The sequence below is a fragment of the Mastomys coucha genome, unplaced genomic scaffold, assembly GCF_008632895.1.
Source record: "Mastomys coucha isolate ucsf_1 unplaced genomic scaffold, UCSF_Mcou_1 pScaffold21, whole genome shotgun sequence".
Taxonomy (NCBI): domain Eukaryota; kingdom Metazoa; phylum Chordata; class Mammalia; order Rodentia; family Muridae; genus Mastomys; species Mastomys coucha.
Window position 1 is genome coordinate 90309455 of NW_022196904.1, and position 8633 is coordinate 90318087.

General features: G+C 50.6%; 1 protein-coding gene across 3 annotated transcripts in view; it reads left to right on the top strand.

Moving 5' to 3' along the window:
• Positions 1-8633, top strand: part of Arap1 (ArfGAP with RhoGAP domain, ankyrin repeat and PH domain 1) — a 64645-nt gene that overhangs the window by 10847 nt on the left and 45165 nt on the right. Inside the window, exons 1-2 of one of the 3 annotated variants that reach the window (XM_031387581.1) lie at positions 2269-2567; positions 3015-3436. The exons of 1 other annotated variant lie outside the window; for it this stretch is intronic. The gene's annotated coding sequence lies outside the window, so the exon portion shown is untranslated. Of the gene's footprint in view, positions 1-2268; positions 2568-3014; positions 3437-8633 lie in introns of those variants that run through there. One more of the 3 variants, XM_031387584.1, reaches the window with a different exon arrangement.

Below are 8633 nucleotides of genomic sequence, written 5' to 3' on the forward strand. Positions count from 1 at the left end.
TGTGTGAGAGAGAGAGAGAGAGAGAGAGAGAGAGAGAGAGAATGTGAGTGTGTGTACAGCATTATGTGGAGGTTCAGAGACAACCCCAAGTGCCATCCCTCTTTGAAGTTTTGTGTGTGTGTGCATGTGTGTGTGCGAATATATGTGTGTATAGCAATATGTGGAGGTTCAGAGACAACCTTAACGTCAGCCCCTCTTTCTGTTGTTCACCACTGCGTACACCAGGCTAGCTTCTGGTTTTCCTGTCTCTGCCTCCCATCTTGCTGGAGCCTTGCTGGGATTACAGGTGCATGCTACTGCTATACTTAGCTTTACATGGGTTTTGGGGGATTTGAACTCAGGTCTTACACTTATGTGATAAGCGCTTTACCTACTGAGCCATCCATCTCTCCAGCCCGCTTTCTTTGCCTGTTTCTGAGACAAGGTAGCTGAGATTGGACTCTAGCTCAGGCTGGCCTCTTAACTCTTGATTTTTCCAGACTCAGTTTACAGAGTACTTGGCCACCAAGCTTAGTCCTGAACTCAATTCTAGTGATTTAAATATATATCATGGCTGGGGATGTAATTCTCTTGGTGGGATGCTTGCCTAGTGTGCTTGAGGTCCAGGGTTTAATTTACAGCTCCCTGTAAACTGGACATGGTGGTGTATGGTTGTGATCCAACACTCAGGTGGTGGAGACCCTATTTGAAGTTCAAGGCAACATAGCGAGTTTGAGGCCAGCCTGGGATACACGAGACTCTGTCTCAAAAAAAAACAAAAAAAAAAACCAAAAAACAAAAAAACAAAAACAAACAAACAAAAAAACTCAACTCATCTTCCTCTTGTCTTCCTTCTAATGGGGATGGAACCAAAGGCCTCAATGTGCCAGGCAATGCTCTACCTCTAAGCTCATCCCCTGTCTCCATTCTAATAGTAGAAGTGATAACACTATTTAAAACTTTAAACAACACAGACATGAGGTTTATAGAAAGCCTTTCAAGATGTAGCTTGTATAGCTCAGTGGTAGAACATTTGCCTAGTATGTGGGAGTTCCTGGGTTCAAATCCCAGCAGTACACAAATGTACACATATCCACAAGATGGGGATAGGAGTTGAGGGTTGGGCTTGAAGTTATGACCAGAGACTGTCTGCTATCCTTCTGTCATTAGCATCCCCTGTTTATTAATAAATCCATGTTAGCATTTTATTAGGGCGATGCTATTAAGAGCTTGTTAAAGCCAGGCAATAGTGGCACACCTCTTTAATCCCAACACTCAGGAGGCAGAGGCAAGTGAATCTCTGAGTTTGAGGCCGGCCAACCTTGTCTGCAGAGAAAGGCCTAGGACAGCCAATGCTACCCAGAGAAACCCTTTGTTGAAAAAAAAAAAAAAAAAAAAGGTTGTTAAAATGCTGTGCCTTTTGTCAGTTCCTCTGTGTGGATGTCCATGCTGTGTGCTGTCTAGGATTCCTGATGGAGGGTCGTAGTGAAAGCCAGGAGAGACAGGATGGATTCCCCCAGCCTGTCCTCTGTAGGCTGAGCTGCATCCTATTGTGGGGTTCTGGGGGGAAGAGGCACCTTTTTCTAATTTGTTTAAACCCACCTGGTTTAGGGACAGCAGTTCATTTAGAGTGGGGGGCATTGGAGAGCAGTGGGGAGTTCTATGTGGGATGGAGTGAGGGGTACCTGAGTTATAGGCTAGTGTATGGTGTGTGTGTGGGGGGGGGTAAGTTCCGTGTAGCACAGGTGTCTGGAACAAAGCCCGCTAGAGAACATCACTGAGCTGGGGTGACAGACTCATTGGTGACAGAAACCCGAGAACATTAGGTACTGGAACCTGGCTATAAGCCCAAATACCAAGTCCAGTCAGGACCAGTCATGGCCTTAGGACTGGGAACAGGAAGTGACTGCCTGAACTGAAGAGGAGTGAGCAGAAGATGAAAGTCTGGCCTGTGCTATGCATGAGGTGACGTGTCACCGTCATCTGGGTTCCCAGTTCTGTGGGTAGGGACTTCTGCTTTGGAGAGGGGAAAAATGTAGCCTAAGGTGGGATGGATATACCTAGGGTTTCAAGCAGGTAGGAGAATTAGGCTTGCCTTGCGTCCCTGGTGTTGATGGGGGCCAAGCTTGGGGCCTGTTTTTATGCATGTAGGCCTGGAAGGCACAGCCATACTCAGGCCCCCTCAAAAAACAGGCTCCACTGCAGATGGGATAAACAGAATGCTCTGGGAGCCAGGGAGAGTCAGTAGGGCAGACATAGCTGGTAGTAGTGCAGAAAGCCTAGTGGGCCCTTTATGAGACCTACATGCCATAGCCTACCGTCCCTAGAGGCAGGGAGTAACTTTTTGGTCTAGGGGTCCACTAGCTGTGCCCCACCCCTTTGCCCTTGCTGTCTCAGTTCAGAGGGAGTTAGCTTGGCAGAGTCGGGGGTCACTTCTGCACCCTCTGAGCTGGGAGCCCAGCCCCCCACCTAGTTCCTCCTAGCTACAGGAAGTATCTCCAAGGCTTCTTGCCTGCTAGTGGAGGCTCACAGAGTCCTGTGGACGCACATGAGAGCCGCGGGAGCCTAGGAGGGTGGCCGTGCCACAGGTAATTACCTGGTTACTTGGCCCAGGCATATGTGGGGAGTGTGCTGGGCATATCAGGGTCTTAGGGAAGATGTGTGGGACTCTTAAGCTGTTGCGAGGGGGTTCTGGGACAGTAATGTGCACTTGAGTTGTGGAGAGGGGCCTGGGTTCCTCAGGCTGGTGGCTGAAGGGCAGCTCTGAGGCCTTGCCAGTTTGGGAGGCAGTTCAGGCGTGCTTGCGTGATGCTGTGGTGTGTGGTTTGTAGATCTAGGTAGGTGTGTGGTTGTGGTTCCTGTGGAGGTAGATATGAGGGGTTTTCTGAGGACTAGACACTGGAGTCCCTGTCCAGCTATCTAGCTTGGGAATCTTGCAGTCCTGGGGCAGGGGTGGGACTGTGTAAGAGGCCAAAGAAAGGAGAGCGAAGGCCACAGGTAGGCCTGGAGCTGCCTTCCCCTTCCTCTCTCTCCAGGGCTGGGTCCTTCCTTGAACTTGGAGCAGAGCCCTGTAAAGGGAATACAGCAAGGGAGACCACCTGGCCGTGGGCCCTCCAGAGTGGGAGGAGCCAGGACCTCTACGATTGCTCTGAGTCACTGTTGTAAATCCGAATGCAAAGAAGACAAGGGGAGGTCTCCAGAGAGGCACACCCTCAGGCCCAGCAGGCTCACAAGTGACCTTGCAAGCTGCTGCCCAGACCTCTGGAGTGGCCCCCCTTCCTTCCCCGCTGGACTGTCTCACCTCCAGCGTACTTGATCCTTTGCTGTGCGCTGTGTGATTTCCGAGCCTTGTACATTCAGTTCCCATTGCATGGAACCGTGTCCTTCCTGTCTCCACCCGTCAGGCCCAGGGAGGCAGCCCGTTCTCCAAAGACTCGGGGCTACAGCAGGGGACTTGGTAAGTGTCTACCTTACCCATGTGGACGTTGGGTATGTCCCTGGGCCTTGGGATCATTATAAGAGCTAAGGGGACATAGATGGGAGTCTGAGAGGGGCTGAGGAATAGTGGCATTTGGGAGAGGAAAAGAAGCCGGGGCTGGGGCTCCCTTGCTGGGTTGGTGACGCTGGTGTCGCTGGTCGATAGCAGTAGGCATACCATGCAGGAAATGTTGAGCAAAGCCAGAAATGGACAGTAGGTTCAAAATCTGCCTTGGGATTGGGTTGATAAAGTCATTAAAAGGGTGAAAGCTTTGGCTCCAACAAGAGGGAATCAAGCTGGACCTGAGGAAAGACTGGCTGACAAGGATTAGAGATTTCACATGACTTCCTTCTGAAGTGGGACTGAATGCCCTGAGCTCTACTATGGATGGTGGGGTTGGAAAGAGAGGACAGACTGAGGTCATCACAAAAGATGCTGAAGGCAGGATACAAGTGCATCCTCACAGAGCTACCAAGAAGAGCAGGCAGAAACATGGAGGGCAAGGGGCAATCTTGGAGGACTTTCTAGAGGAGGTGGTTTGGAGTGGGGCCAGGGTGGTTAATATACTTGTTGTCAGCAGACTCTTTTGGGGGCTTCCCTGTGTCGGGCTTGTGCTGATGTAGGAAATGACACAGGAGTTGTGGATGAGGCCCGGGGCTTGGGGTATGTCATTGAGCATTTGGGCAAGTCACTTCCTCTCTGTGGTGTATATTTCTTCATCCATAAGAGGCAGGGCCGGACTACAGCAAATAATAGACTGAGGAGCCCTGCGGGGGGAGGCACAGGGAGCCCCATCAGTTGTGGCAGCTGGCGGGTCTGGCTGAGTAAAACTGAAGGGAGAGCGGGGTGGGATGTGGGTGGCTATGCAAGCCTGGCTGGGTGTTGGGGTGAACCCCACAGTCCAGCTGTTGTTGGATGAGTGAGGATGCTTCCTGAGCTGGGTTTCTGCCTCCCAGAGAGTGAGAGCAGATCCCGGATGCTGAAGAGCTACATCACCGTGGCGGGCGGATGATACGATGCTACCGTTTAAAGAGTGAAAGCCCATGTCAAACACCTATGGTTTTCAATAAGGACAGGATAGTGTCACCAGTGTGCTCTGGCCTCCACAATGATGACCCCAGACTTCTGTTGGGGACAGTCACCTCTGCAAAGCCACTCTGTCCTAGCTAGGTGTGGGCTCCAGGCTGTGATTTCTGGGTGGCAGTGTCCAGCTTGAATTTCCTGGAGGCTTCAAGGTTGTGCTTCTGGTTCCTTGAGTAGCATTGTCCCCAAGACTGTTAGCACCCAGTCCCCAGGTCTCTGACCTTGGCCACTGCCCTTTAGTGCAGGAATAGGAACTTGAGAGAGGCCAGGCTCTTCTCAGGGAGAGCAGTGTGTTCCTGTTTCCCAGCCCCAGCCTGTCCAGCAATGAGGGTTGGGACGATCCCCAGTCAGCAGGCAGTCCTTTAGACTTGACTCTTGCTTATGAGAGGCAAGCTGCCTGAATTAGGAGAGCTGCCTTGCCCAATAGACAGCGCAAGAGCAGGCTAGGTTAGAACGCTGCCTGAATCCAGATCCGCAGAGCCCAGGTAAAAAGCTGGGGAGGGGCTCAGTGAGTACAGGTTTCTGCTCCTCTAGTCTGACGGCCTGAACTCGGGGTGCATGTGGCAGAAGGGGGAAAGCTGTCCTCTGGTTACACCCATGCACACACATGTGTGCATTCGTGTGCACACACAGAGCATAAAAACAAAACAAAATCAAACCTGGATGCAGTAGTGTGTGTGGGGGGGAGGTGGGGGGTGGGGGGTGGGTATGTGTTGCCATGCTCCAGAAGATAAGAAGTTCCAGAAGTTTGTGGAGAGTGAGAAGAAGTAGGACTAAGCTGCCATCCCAGTACACAGTGGTGAGCAGTGAGAGATGATGTCTCAAGGGGATAGGTAAGGGACACATGCCTAGGGTTGCCCTCTGATCTAAACACATGTGTCATGGCATGTATGTGCACATGCCCACACGTGTGCATGCACTCACAACATGTCACACACACACACACACACACACACACACACACACACGAGTGCAAAAGTAGGCATATTAACACCCTCTGTCGTCCCAGCGCTCAGGGGCCTGAGTGGCAGAGCCTCGCCTAGCCTGGGCAAGGCCCAGGGTTTGATCCCAGACAGAATAAAACAAATAAGAGTAATGAGTTTTAACATTTTTATTTATGATTCTAATGTTTACTTTTTGAGTGTGTGTTTGCCTGCGTATATGTCTGTGCACTACATGTGTGCCTGGTGCCTGAGGACACCAGGAGAGACATTGAGTTCTCTGGAAGCGGTGTGGGGACAGGTGGTTGTGAGCCACCATTTGGGTATTGGAAATGGAACCTAGGTTCTCTGGAAGAGCTGTGAATGCTCTTTACTGCTGAGTCATCTCTCTAGCCCTGGCTTTTAAATTGTAAAATGTCACCATCACCATCACTGTTATTACAGTCAGGATGTTCTGGAGCCCAGGCTGGCTGTAAACTCACTGTGTATCCAAAGCTGGTGAATTGTTGATCTTCCTGCCTCTACCTCCCCTCCCAAGTGCTAGGATTATGGGTGTGTAAACCATTCCTATCTTCACGTTGCTTTAGTAGTATTTTAAACCTAAATATCCCCTATATTATTACTCATCATTCAGTCAATAGCAAGACAATGAGATATTTTACATTCTTTTTTCTTTCACTCTCTTCAAACCCCCATCTGTTCAGAATTCAGTGTTCCTCATTTTGGGGACTATGTTTCAAGTGTTGAAAAGGTGTGCCTGCTACCGTCTTGGACAGGGCAGAGCTAGATATGTTGAGACTGCTCCTTCCTAGATGTATGACTTAGATAAGTCACTCAACTTCCCTCTACTCTAGTTTCTTTATCTTAAAAGCTCTAGACAGTTCTTTGTACTTCACAGATCATGGCGAGAATTAAGTGAGTTTAAGTGTAGAGATACTGGGTGGGATGCATGGTGTTTGTCTTTTTTTTCTCCCCAAGACAGGGTTTCTCTGTGTAGCCCTGGCTGCCCTGGAACTCACTCTGTAGACCAGGCTGGCCTCAAACTCAGAAATCCTCCTGCCTCTGCCTCTCAAGTGCTGGGATTACAAGTGTGAGCCAGTTTGTCTTTTTAAAGCAGTCATTTGATTCATCTGCCATTTGGGCCAACACTTCAGGGTACCAATTACTTACCATGTGTTTTAGAGGCTGGGGAGATGGCTCAGAGGTTAAGAGCATTGGCTGCTCTTCCAGGGGACCCAGATTTGACTCCCAGCACCCACACAGTGGCTCACAACTGTCTGCAACTCTAGTCTCAGGAGATCTGACACCCTCTTCTTGCCTACTTTGGTACCACCTGTGTGTGGTATGCAAACATACATGCATGCACATAAAATGAATAAAATCTTCAAAAGTTGTTTTAAAATTCTCACTTTAAATTCCCACCCCTGGGGCCAGCACTGTCTGTAAAGTGCCACTTAAGGATGGGACCTCATCTCCATCCCTTCATCTAAGAAGCTGGGCTGTACTCTCGGGGGACAGTACAGGAGGATTCCCTGGGGTCCTGGCCAGCTGACATAGCCTTATTAGTGAGCTCCAGGTCTCAGTGAGAGACTTAAAAAAAAACAAAACAAAACGAGGTAGAGGTCTTCTTCTTCTTCTTTTTTTTGTTTTTTGTTTTTGTTTTTTTGTTTTTTCGAGACAAGCTTTCTCTGTGTAGCCCTGGCTATCCTGGAACTCACTCTGTAGACCAGGCTGACTTCGAACTCAGATCTGCCTGCCTCTGCCTCCCAAGTGCTGCGATTAAAGGCATGTGCCACTACCGCCCGGCAAGGTAGATGTTTCTTGAGGAATGACACTGGAGAACACACCCTTGCATGCATTTGTACCAGCTCCCTCACAGGCCCTTGTACTAACACAAGTACCCACAGACACATAAAGCACCATTTTGTTTTTGGTTTTGTGGGAGGTATTATTTTGTTTGTTTGTTTGTTTTTGAGACAGGGTCTGACTATGTAGCCCAGGTTGGCCTGGTACTTGTTTTGTTGTCCAGGATTGCCCCCTCTTCATAACAGTTCTTCCGCCTAAGCCCCCCAAGCACCTGGATCCAGATGTGTCCCACCACGCCTCGATCCACGTCCCTGTTTTAACCCTGTTCTAAGCAGTGACCGTTGTTGCATCTACTTAGCATAAATAAATGGTCATGAGTGCCCCCGAAGCCGTTGTGCAGGGCCTAGGATGCTCCTACCCTGATTTTACTCTTTTTGCCCCAGGGAGGGGTCTGTCCATTCCACTGTGCTCATGACTCCCACCTCACAGAGCCTGGTCCTTGTGAGCAGCAGGAACATGGGCCTGTCAGCTAGCCTGTTCTCTCTTCCTCTGGAAAAGCCTCTGTTGGCTCATTCTCCTCAACCCTTCTCATGTCCTTGCCCCAGCTGTGCCACACCTTTGTCTCAGCCGGCTCCATGACCTCCAGATTAGTGCAGTCTTGTGTTCGTGTGCCCCCAGCTATCCTGTCAGGAAAGCATCCTACTCTCTTGACTCCCTCCCTAATGGTGTCTCTTTGCCAGACTCCCCTGTAGGCAGTCCACCACTGGGGTCCCAACCAGGGAGCCAGTAGCCCTGAGCCTGATGGTAACTTTATGTCTCACCTCTTAAAGGGACCGTTACCATCCCAACCTCCCATCCCATCTCCTGGAAGGAGTTTCTGGGGTCTTAGGGTCCAGCATCCTGGTGTTCTGGTGCCTTCCCCTGCCTGCCTTATCCTTCTCTCTCTCCCTCTCTCTCTCCCTCCCTCTCTCCCTCTCTCCCCCTCTCCTTCTCTCCCTCTCCCTCTTTCTCTCTTCCCCTCTCCCTCTTTTCCCCCTCTCTCCCTCTCCCTCTCCCTTTTCCCCCTCTCCTTCTCTCTCTCCTTCTTTCCCTCTCTCTCTCCCTCCCCTCCCTCTCTCCCTCTCCCTCTTTCCCCTCCATCTCCCTCCCTCTCTCCCTCTCTCCCTCTCTTTCTTTCCTCCCTTTCTCTCCCTCTCCCTTTCCCCCTCTCCTTCTCTCTCTCCTTCTTTCCCTCTCTCTCCCTCTCCCTCCCTCTCTCCCTCTCTCCCTCTCCCACTTCCCCCTCCCTCCCTCCCTCTCTCTCTCTCCTCCCTCTCTCTCCCTCTCCCTCTCTCTTTCCCTCTCTC